Below are 12047 nucleotides of genomic sequence, written 5' to 3' on the forward strand. Positions count from 1 at the left end.
TGTCATTAATGCTGGTTTTTAGTAATACTATATGTATTTCATCTGTGAAGTCTTTTCTTGAAAGAATCAGGGTAAGCCAGTTTGGTCCTTCCACCTAATGTTAGCAAACTGTAGCCATATGATTTCCGGTCAGCATAGTCACTGTTCAGAGAGTATTTAAATAATGTATTCTACAGATTATTCAAGACCAATTAATGATTAAGCTGAAAGGAACTTCAAAAACACAGTTAAATGGATAGCTAATATGGAAATTTAATTCAAAGTCTGGAAAATGATGCTAAAACCAGTCTGAGCTCAAAAGAATACTGACAGCCACTATGAATAAGAATGGAGATGTCAACCAGACCATGGCGGCATAAGCCTTTAATCCCAGCACTCAGGAGGCAGAGGCAGGAGGATCTCTGAGTTCAAGGCCAGCCTCGTCTACAGTAGAGAGAGTTCCAGCACAGTCAGGGCTACATAGAGAAACCCTTGGGGGGGGGAGGATATGGAGATGTCACTTGTTTTACCTTCTCACTACATGGAAAGCTGAACAACATTGATAGTATGTAGAAACACTAACTGGCATAGCCAATAATTTAATAATTTTGCTGCAGTCTTGGTTTTGATATAATTACCTGTTCTGTCTTGGTGTAGGGTGAATTCATTAAGAAATATGACTAAGTTTATGCCAAAAGCAAGCCACTTGGTGTTCAATAAGAGTGGCTGAGGGCAATACCTCTCATTCTGACAACTCCCTACCTCTATCTAAGCACAAAATCTGGCTATTGCTAAGCCATCAGGCGGCTGTGTAGCTAAGGCAAGGAGGGTGCTGTCCTCCTCTTGACACAAACCCGTGGAACTGACAACAGCTAATTCCGTATGGGAATTCCAAATACTGACCCTGCATGGACCCTGACTACATATAGCATGGACCCATACTACTAATATTTCGGATATAAATATATCCGAAAAACACCAAAGAATTAACAACAGGTGACCACAAGCTTCACCTAGCTCACATTTTCACAGCATCGTAACTATGTCCATCTGAGCTCATTTCCGTTCTCACGGATGTTTACAGCCTCCCTTCTAACACATCTTTGAATATTCCGGTTGTATGAAATTGATATTGGATGTCTTGACAACACTGTATGTGTCCTCAACACCCCCAACACACAATGTTTGTTCAGACTCACTTTTCAGTCACTTCAAGCTCAGTGTCAACTTCCCAAATAAACAACTGAGCAGTATTGCTAGCATCTGCCATCTCATCAAGAGCCAAGAAAAACCACGCAAAATCATTTCCTTGGGTTCTTAATTGATTAATGGTGCCCTCAACGCTTGGAGCAAATGTCCGTGCCAAAAGGCTAATCATTTTAAACAAGTTTATTTTCTCCAGACACAATTCTGCCCCTGCTGCAAGCCAACTCCCAACATTGGTTGACGATTTCCTCGCTTGGCTAACAAATGAGCCATTTGTAAACTGACCGGCAGCACTCCTTCACTGACATTTTTCCCTTCTGTGAAGAGATTCTCCTGGAAGAGGGCATCCGTGTTAAAGCTTGCTGGTTCGACTGGCCTTTGCTTTCTCAGGCAACGTGGGTATGCTGTACTCTGCTTACTCTGGAGACCGTGGTATGTACTGACTGTCCCTCTTTATGCTGTACTGTGCTTACTCTGGTGACCGTGGTATGTACTGACTGTCCCTCTTCAGCGCAGCCCCCGTGTCACTGCACAAGCACACTGCTTCGTCCTCCGACTCGCTGTGCTCAAAAGTTAACATTCCAAATACATTTTTCTACCTTTTCTTGTTCTGGCATGAGTACGCACTGATAAAAACAAATTAGGTGTCGAGTTCAGCACCAAGACTTGCTGACAGCGTATCAGGCACTTGAATAAGGACTATGCAAATGCTACTCAATCTCAGACACAAACACTTAACTCTGCCATTCCAGAGAAAGGCAGCCATGAGCAGTACATCAACAGCGGAGTGTGGCTGCATCCCAATACAACTGATGTGTAGACACTGAAATCTGAATCTCCTTCCATTTCTATGAGTTTTTTGTTGTTGTTGTTTTGGTTTTGGTTTTCGAGACAGGGTTTCTCTGTGTAGCTTGGGAGCCTATCCTGGCACTCGCTCTGGAGATCAGGCTGGCCTCAAACTCATAGAGATCCGCCTGCCTCTGCCTCCCGAGTGCTGGGATTAAAGGCATGCACCACCAACGCCTGGCCCATTTCTATGAGTTATCAAGTATTTTTCCCTTCATCTATTAGAAAAAGGCAAAAGTCATCCCTAGTTCATGGGCCATTCAAGAATAGCTTGCCCGGGTACTGGCCCCTGGCCTGCAGTTTGCTGGTGCCTGCCCAGTGCTACCACCTTTCGTTTCAGGACAGGGGAAATTAAACTCCAGAGAGGCAGGAAGGGGAAACATAACAAAGAGAAGAAATCATGCCAACAGAGGTGGTGCATGACTTTAATCCCAGCATGCCGAGGCTCAAGGAGGTGGATCTCTGAATTCGAGGCCAGTCAGGTTTACATAGTGAGTTTTAGTGAGCCAAAGCTACAGAGTGAGACCCTGTCACTAAAATAAAATAGAATGTGAATAAATCAATCAAATTTAAAAGAAAAAAAAAGCAGGAAAACAATATAAAACACTCCAATGTGGCCAATGGGATATTCTTCAGAAAGTTCAATAAAATGAACAAGCATCTAGTGAAGCTGGGTGGAGAAAGGGGGAACATTGCCAAAATCAGAAATGAAAGAGGGCTAGCACAGCAAACTTCAAAGAGAGTGAAAGGCCAAACAGCTCACTGACAAGTCTGTGAGGTCACAACACACCAAACCTACTCCAGAAAAACTAAGAGCCATCTCAACAGTCCTGTATCAGTCAGGGAGACTGAGGTTGTTGTTTAAGACCTCCCCAAACTACTCCAGGCCCAACAGCTTTATACTCGAGTTCTACCGAGTACTAAAGACACTCTCCAGAAAGAGGCAAAAATACTTTCAATTCATATTTGAAGACTGCCACTGATTCTAAAACCAGACATAAGGAAACTACATGCCAATATTCCTCATGATTGTGGATACAAGATGTTTACTTTTGAACCAGTTCTACACTATATACCAAAGGTCTCCCCTGGTCTCCATGGACAGCCGCAAGCCTTCCTAAGTGGTTGTTGTAACCACACTGGTGATTGGGTCTTGAGTTAGACACGCCTAGGTTGAAGTCTCCGTTTCCTGACTTTGGACAAGCTCTCTGAACCCATTTCATCATCGATAAGTAACAGTAACTGCTTCACATTTTCTTTGTGACACTTAAATAGTGCCCCACATAGATAAGTAGCCAGTAAACGGGGCTCATTTTCGTTGAAATTATTGTTTCAATCACTCAATTGTGAGGAAATGAGTGTGTGCCCCTGTAGGAGACAGCTATCTTCTATTCATCTCTTTAGTCCCACCAATTGACTTAACAGCTGGCAGTAGAACAGTCTTCCATTTCTTTTAATGAATAATTGTAATACCTCAAATCTCTACACTATATAAGATCTCTCCTCCACCCCCACAGCCTTACTATTTTACCTCCTTATACAAAAAACAAAATCAAAAGAAAAAAAAAAACCCCACTACTTTGAAATTTAAAGACATCAGCACAATTGAGAGAAAAATAAGTTTAGTGCTCCTGGTCTTATTTTTGCTGTTATTTCTCAAAACACACACATTCAAAAGTCTACAACACTGTCAAGAATGTCCCAACTTACCCCATACAACACCAAATGTGAGGTTATCTATTGAAAACCTTAATTTAAAGGATGCTGAGGGCCAATTTTCCAGATCTGTCTGCTTCCTTCCCACTAGGTCTTTGACTCAGCTCTTGTGGCTAAGTTGTGTTCCATAGCATGGCATTTAAAAATAGTAGTAAGTTTTTATAAGACAGGACACAGCATGTTTCATTGTGAAAACACGCTCCTCAGAAATTCTTTTTAAAAAATTATTTAGGGTAACGAAGAAAAATAATACCACACATTGTCTTTAAGAACTATTTGCTTTAAAAGTTAAACTAACCATTTAAAATTTAACTGGACTTCAAAGGAGAACCAAAGATGTGTGGGCTTGTGAATAGGGAGCAGAGGGGGAAGGGGCGGTCATTATTCCACAATATTGAACATCATAGCTAAAATGCAAAACGGTTTTTAAAAAAATACCAGACACCGCCAGATAACAGTAGCATCGTTCATTCGTTTTCACGCCTATCCTTTTAAATATTACTGTCCTCTGAACACACACTAATGAATGGGTTTAATATGCCAACAGCTCTGAGCTACTTGAAAATAAGCAGAAATACCTAGAAATTCACGGGGAAAGGCAAAGGGCCTTTGAATGACGGGTTCTTCGGGTCTCTCATCAACCTTGTGCCATACATACGGTTCTGCACCGAGAGGCAGCGCCCTAGGAGGCCCAGGCCCCGCGCGGTGGCGATGGGGCGGGGCCGCGAGTGCGGTGGCTGCGAGCTCAGCACTGAAGCCCACCGCTCACCTGCGCGTCCCCAGCCCGGCGCACACTGCCCGCTTCAGCGACCACCCCGGAGCCCCCTGCAGACAAAGAGCCCCATTAACGCTCTCCAGTCCGCTCCCAATTTATCAATCAGTCGCCGCGCTCTGGACTGCTGGGCTTTGTAGTTCTCGGGACCGAGTCACGCAGCGGAGGCGGTGAGCCTGAAGAATCGCTAAACTACAAGACCCATGATGCCCCGCGACCGGGGCTACTGTCCCCCTGCGGCTCTCGGATTTTTCCTCCCAGGGAGCAGCCTAATGTAGGGCCACCTGGGGGATGCGTACAGTGACTGCCCACCTGGGCGCCGCAGCCCGGCTCTCTCGGTCACGCCGACCCCTCGGGCTCACCAACTAGATCCTGCTGGTCAGGGCTGTCAAGGGGCGGGGCGGGGCACCACTAGCCGCCGCCCGGAGTCCGTTAGTTCGCCTCCTGGGCAGAGAGGCGGCGGCGCACGGTTGCCATGGCAGCCGCGGCAGCGCTGCGGGGAGGGCGTGAGGCTGAGTCAGCTCTGGGAGGAGCCTGGGAAGCAGGGCAATGGGGGAAGGGTGTGCAGGGGCCAATGTTGAGAGCACTGCGACCTCACCTGTCAAGATAATGAGCCCGAGACCCTAGGCAGGGCGTGCTGCACCTGCCACATTCGTGCGGGACCTGTGCGGCGGCAGAGCACGCGGCTTCTCGGTCTAAGTACCAGATCTCGCTGAGAACCAGCCTTGTGGACTGGAGGCCCCTCCTGACTTTCTCCGAGGAGTGGAGTGAGAGCGAGCCATTGCAAAAGATGGCGTGTGCACACAGCCTTCAGGAATATTCGGGACTCGTTGGAACTCATAAATGGCACTGATCCCCACCCAGAGAATTCGAAGCTATAATGTATCTTAGGCAGTCGTTTGCCGATTCTCCAGGATCGTCAGCATAGTATGGGCCGGAATTAACAATCTGGGCTTCTCACAGAGCGTCCTTGCTAACTGCTTGGTAGTTGATGACTCTGGCACCTTACCTATCTGCTCTGACGTTTTAGTCTGCAAAATGGAGCTATCCCTACGTTCCTGTGAGAAACTTTAATACTGATGAAGCAGTACCTCACAGTAGCTTTCGGAGATTAGTTAATACAGTCGTGATAAAAGTCCAAATATTTGGCTAACCATTGAAGGTGGCTTGGCAGAGTGAGAAGCTGTCCTGTACTGATTAAAAAGTACTATGTATCTTGCTAAAGATTTAGGTCAGGGAAGTGTCTGTAGTTGTCAGAACACATGGAATGGAGCAGTTAAGATTTGTAGGTTTTATTGTATTCAAATTTACCTCAAAGGGAGTGTAATGTCGGAGCTCTAATAGAAACCCTGGGGATATTTATATAGGCCCAATCTCCAGCTTTTATGGATGAGGAAATTAAGAAATTAATAAAAGGAGAAGTGAATTACTGGCCTATATATTTTCTCATAATGTCTTTTGAGTAATTAGGGCTGGGCATGCAGCTCATTCATTAGAGTCCTTATCTGGCATGCATGAAGCCTTGGTTTTGATCCCCAGCACCATATAAATGGGGCGGGGTGGCACATACCTGTAACCCCAGGAGAATGGAGGCAGGAGCACTGGGTGTTCAGGATCAACCTCCACTACACAGAGTTAAAGGCCAGCTTGGGATGTGTGAAAGCCTGTCAGAGATAAATTATGATGGAGCTGGGCATAGTGACTCACAACCACTTGCAGTCTCAGAGCTTGGAGGACTGAGGCAGGAGGCTTACCTCAAATTTGAGGTCAACCTGGGCTACAAGTGAAACTGTCTCAAAAAAGTGGAGAAGCAAAGGGTTGAAAAGCACACTACAGTTTGTCAACATCACCTGTCACGGAGGTCTTGTTAAAATTGGTTCAAGTCTCTTGCCTGCCTCTGTGGGGACGCCCAGTCTGTGTGTGTACTGTCCATGGGGGACACGGTCTCCGGGTCACCTCTAGTTCAGAGTTCTTTCCCTGAGCACTTAAGGCTTCCTCACATCTTACATCTTACCTGCAACTCCTCCCCCCCCCCAATCTCTCTCCCCCTAAAAAATCAACCCCCTCTCTTTGCTTGTTTGCAAAACACACCTTTCTGACGGTTTGGAGTAGGTGATTTGTAATGAAATACACACACACACACACACACACACACACACAAGTAAAATTAGAAATCCTTTCTCTTAAAGGTCCTTTGTTTCCTGCCATGGCATTTCCATCCACCAACTCCTACCTTCAACAGAAACCACAGCTTGCCCACCCCTGCCCACTGTGCCATCCTCGTCTTCTCTCTGCAGTATTTTTCCATCTCCCAGCCAGTGTTTTCATGACTACCTACCATTGCTAACCTGGTTACCAAAGTATTTTCCTATATAGACACAGAAAGTGCCCTCCCCAAAGGAACTCTAGTGCCAGGAATTATAGGTTGTTTTCTTTTTCTTTTGGGGGCCTATGGATATGGCACAGCCTATAAAGTGTTTGTCTTGAAAACACAACACAGGTCTTGAATTCAATGCCCAGAAGCAATGGGGCAGGAAAATAAGCTGGGTGTGGCAGCACAGTTTGTAATCCCAGCAACCAGGGAGGCCAAGCCTAGCCTACTTGGTGAGTTCTGGGCCAGTGAGAGACCCTGAGGGGAGAAAGTAAACAGAGATGGTGGCACCTGAGGAGCAGCAGTTTAGGCACCTATGGCCTCTAAATGCGTTTGTATACACACAAAGTATTTTTCACATCATAGAATATTTCTCCATATTCTATTTGATTTAGTCCGTATGCATATGACTGGTGTATCTTCATAGTGGTTTCAATTATTAATATTTTTACTACATCTGTGAGAGTGGTTTGTCTAACAGAAGTATGGAAGCAGATGAAAATAGCTAGAATCTGTTCTAAAGAGAAATGAAGTCAGGACTCTGCACATGTCTAGCTTATAGAGAAGTGACAGCATTTAATTCATAAAGTCCAGGACCAAATCTGAAGCAGAATGACATCTTCAGAGAAGCAGCACTTGGGCCTGTCACCTGTCACATTTCTCCACAGCTCTGCATATATAATGAGCATGCCGATTCTTTTTTTTTTTTTACGAGAGAAAGTGGTACTGATCTGCTTCCAGATGAACACATGGCTTTTGTAGTAGGAATGAGGGTCACCTGATCATCCATGGCTCATACAGTTTTCCTTGTGACGGTCACTTATCTCTGCAAGGCAGCTGGCCAGGGTTGTAGTGCAATCTTCAGCCGTGAAAAGGACACCAAAGACAAGATTCTGATGCCTGGCTGCCTTGATTTTCAGTGCCAGGATCCCAGGAAATCAACTTATCGGGACAAGCCATTTGAGAATGGTGACAGCAAAGACAGCAGACAGATGCTCATGTGAGCTAGGGTGGGTGATCATGAAGACCATTAGCCATTGAGGCATAGCCAAAGACTCCCCCAAAGGCCCCAAGGAGCTGTGGAGGAGTAAGAACCAAGGAGAAACTTTTTCATATTTTCACTGGATACTTTGTGTCTTACTGTTCTAGTGCTATGAAGAGACACTGTGACCAAGGTTACTTATAAAAGAAAGCATTTAACTGGGGGCTTGCTTGCAGTTGTTAGTCCATAACCATCACCACTAGAAGCAAGGCAGCAGGGAGGCAGGCATGGCACTGAGCAGTAACGGAGAGCTTGTATGTTGAGACAACAGCCATAAGGCAGAGAGAGAGAAAGCTAACAAGACATGAGCTTTTGAAACCCCAGAGCCCATCCCCAGTGACACACCTCCTCCAACAATGTCACACCTCCTAGTCTTTTCCAAACAGTTCCACCAACTGGGGACCAACTGTTCAAATATATGAGCCTATGGAGGCCATTTTCATTCAAACCACTACACTCTGTGTCGTTAAAGTGATCATTAACGCTGTGCAAAACCAACCCCAAAACTGGAGTTGAAAAGTTAATGTTAATTAATCTAGCATTCTTACAAGGTGGTTTGAATGAAAGTGGCCCCCACAGACTCGGAGTAGCATTATTGGAAGTGTGTCCTTGCTGGAGTAGGTGTGGGTTTGTTGGAAGAAGTATATCACTGGCTTTGAGGTTTCAGAAGCTCAAACCAGGCCCAGTGTCACTCTTTCTCTTCCTGCTGCCTGCTGACCCAGACCTAGAACCTCTCCAGCATCATGTCTGCCTGTGTGCCACCATGCTTCCCACCATGATGACAATGGACTAAACCTCTGAACCTATAAGCCAGCCCCAATTAAATGTTCTCCTTTATAAGAGTTGCCATGGTCATGGTGTCTCTTCACAGCAATGGAAATCCTAACTAAGACAGGTTCAAAACTTTGGAATGCCATGGGCACGTACTTCAGGGATCAATATCCACTTGACTGAGTACTGAAAGGTTCAGACATTATGCTGGCCTGGCCCCAGTTACCTGGCAGAATCCACTCAGGCAGTACCCAGGGTTCCATGGGAACCAAGTCTGCACACAGGTGTAAAGGTCCCCTTTAAAAGACAGACCCCAACCACTTACTTCCCTCTCTTGCTTTCCTCTCTCTCTTTGCTCTCTCACTCTCTCTGTCTCTCTAACTTTCCTGTCTATCTCTGTCTCTGTCTGACTCTCTCTCTCTCTCTCTCTCTCTCTCTCTCTCTCTCTCTCCCCCTCCCTTCCTCCCTCCCTCCCTCCCCCTCCCTCACCTGGAATAAACTATGGTTAATGTATCATTCTCATGATTCATCTTGCGCCTTTTTATATTTTTAAACTTAAACAAGATAGCAAGTACCTCCATTGATAAGAGCAGTGAGGCTTTCTTGTACTCTGCTGAGAGCTAATATACTAGTAGAGGGATCACTGAAGAAAATGTTGGCAGTTGTTACTCAGTTTGAGACACACAGACTATCTTTCACTGAGCTGAAAAGCATGTCGCCTCTCAGTGTATCCACTAGTCCAGCACAGGTGGCATGTCGCAGAAAAATAGCTTGAGATTGGGTTTTCTATTCCAAGACGGCAGTGCTGTGCCAGCCAAGCCCAGTCGCAGACTATCCCCAATCTCAATGGGAGAGAAGGAACAGTATGGCTGTTTCTCTTCTAGCAAGATACCAACCCAGGCAGCCTCTCCCATCCTGAAATCCTTTGCTGTCTTGTTTTTCTGGTATCTTGCTCTATTTCAGCTATCAAGGATTTGGAATGATAGGTTAGGGAGGAAAATTCTGTTCCCTTTCTTAGATCTAGTTTGTCTGGTGGATTTTGTGTCTCAGTGCTTTAAGCACATAAACGATATAAAATCCTAACTATGGACTCATGTGAATTGTTTCTAAATGTTAACTTCCAAGCGAATGGTGCATCGGTCTCTTCTCTTTAAGATTCTCTCCTTATGTTCAGGCTACCTCACTCCTTTCTCAAGTCTCACCTCAAATTTTACATCCAAAAACCTTCACTGGCAGTGAAAAATTTGAACAGCATTTACCTACTTCATCTTCATGTATCTTCCCCCAAAGTACTAGGTCATGCAATGCATGTGAAATGTCTGCCACAGGCCAACATATCTGAACACTTGGTCCCCAGCCACTGGCTCTGTTCTGGGAAGGTGGTAAAACTGATGATGCAGGGGCAGGGCCAGAGGAGTTTAGAGGCACACCCATCCCTCCACCACCCCTCCAGCTGTGTTTCCCATTCTGAGGACTGTGGTCATGAGGCTAGGGGGTTCTAGCACACTCCCCCCATGCACCCCACTCTAGCCTGACAGTGCTGCTCAGTCAGCCACCAAGACGTGTGTGAGCCACCTCAAGCTCCAGGAACCTTAGTTACAAGCCACTCTCCGTCTGTGTGCCTCCCCAACACCATGGACTATATATACTATATAAACTGTGAGCCTAAATCCTCCCTTTGAGGATTCCTTTTGCCAGATATTCTGTCATAGCCACAAGAAAAGTCATTAATAGAAAAAATGGATACTGAGCAGGCTAATTGCTGTGATAAACCAAACCACACAATTTATAAACCTGTGGAACTACAACGTGGAAGAATTTGGAACTGAGGGCTAAAGAAACTCTAAAAGGCTATGAGCAGAGCTTGATGGGAGGGGTGAAGATGAAAAATACCAGGATGTTGATAGAAATATGGACAGTGAGGCCAGTCTCCTGGGATTTCTGGGAGGAATTAGAACTCTGTTAGGAACTGGGCAAGGGGCCATTCATGTTACATCTGGCAAAGCATCTGGCTGCATTCTGCCTGTGTCTTGAAATTTAAGTGGGGCTGAATTCAAAAGCAACACTAGCACTAGTTTAGCAGAGGCAACTTGAAGAACCCAATACTATACAGGCTGTGTGGTGTGTGGTCCCTCCGAGCATAACATGGCTGTTGCAGTCTTGAGGCAAGTGCTGACTACACATGAGAGGCCTCACAAAATTGGGCCCACTAACATTCCATCACAGAAGAGGAGGAGGACTCGCCCGTAGGCACACAAGGGGACCTGCTCCTCTCTAAGGACATATGTGTGTTTAAAATTGCTGGAAAGGATGGGGTGGGACAGTCTTCAGTGATGTAGCTGGCCTTAAGCTGTTCACACTCCTGTAGGCATCCCTTACCCATCCCTCCTGTATGCAGCACCAGTTAGACTTCAGTTTGCTAAGCTAGAGTTGAGTGTGATAATTGCCTCGGTCTGTTGTTGGTGCCCTATCAGGGACCAACAAGATTGTTTTCTCAAGTCTCTTTAGGAAAAGTTAACCTGGCAGCTGGTACCTAAGCAGGGATACAAAAGATGAGTGTAGGGGAGGGAGTGCCCTCCCTTGCCCCTGCTGTGGATGGTAAGATATACGACTGAAGCTAAACCCTCTGAGGATGGACCCTCTGCAGAGGTGTGGAGCAAGTGCGGTGAACTGGCACACCGTCTTTCTGTAGGAACAGTTGTTTCTACTGTGACTGGTAGGGTCTGCAACAGAGGCTGTTCCATCTAAAGACAGAGTGTCCTGGGGAGAACTCCCCAGGTAACCATCCTCTGTGTTGAGAGGCACACCTCCTCCATGAATAGGATCTCTCACGGAGTATAGGAATGCCCCTACCAACAACTGGTGGGCTACAGAATGCATTGCAAACCCCTACTGTAATCCGCCTTAGTTCAGCATCATAAGCAGGCTGTGGCCTCGGTTGCGTGGCTGTTGCTGTAGGTGGGAAGACATGCAACCGAGGCTCTGCTGCCTGCACTTTAGGAACTGGCCCACTTAAAGGAGAAATCACAGAAAGAAAAATACGTGTGATGCTCCCCTCTGGCCTCTGAATTGGCAGGAAGAGTAGGAAGAAAGGAGGGTGGGATGGAGGGGCCAGCTTGCCGTTTCTTACCCATTATAAGTGGGGTTGGAAAGATGAAAGTACAAACTACATATGCTGACCAGCCCCTCGTGGGACTGAAGAACATGGAACCCATGGAGTTAATGGAACAGTGAGGAGGGAAGAGTAGGATGAAGTGACAAAAGATGCCCCTCAGGTCTCTCATTTAGTATGAGGGGAAACCCATAGTTCAGCATGCAGACAGGGGCCTTAATAAGGACAGGCA

The 12047-nt window shown here is 46.0% G+C and overlaps 1 protein-coding gene across 5 annotated transcripts in view; it reads right to left on the bottom strand.

The window, feature by feature from the left end:
• Nucleotides 1-5008, bottom strand: part of Katnal1 (katanin catalytic subunit A1 like 1) — a 58943-nt gene extending 53935 nt beyond the window's left edge. The window contains exon 1 of one of the 5 annotated variants that reach the window (XM_027413713.2): nt 4882-5008. The gene's annotated coding sequence lies outside the window, so the exon portion shown is untranslated. The other 4 variants (XM_027413712.2, XM_027413714.2, XM_027413716.2 and 1 more) reach the window with 4 other exon arrangements.
• Nucleotides 5009-12047: the final 7039 nt, after the last annotated feature.

This window comes from Cricetulus griseus, chromosome 4 (assembly GCF_003668045.3).
Source record: "Cricetulus griseus strain 17A/GY chromosome 4, alternate assembly CriGri-PICRH-1.0, whole genome shotgun sequence".
NCBI lineage: Eukaryota > Metazoa > Chordata > Mammalia > Rodentia > Cricetidae > Cricetulus > Cricetulus griseus.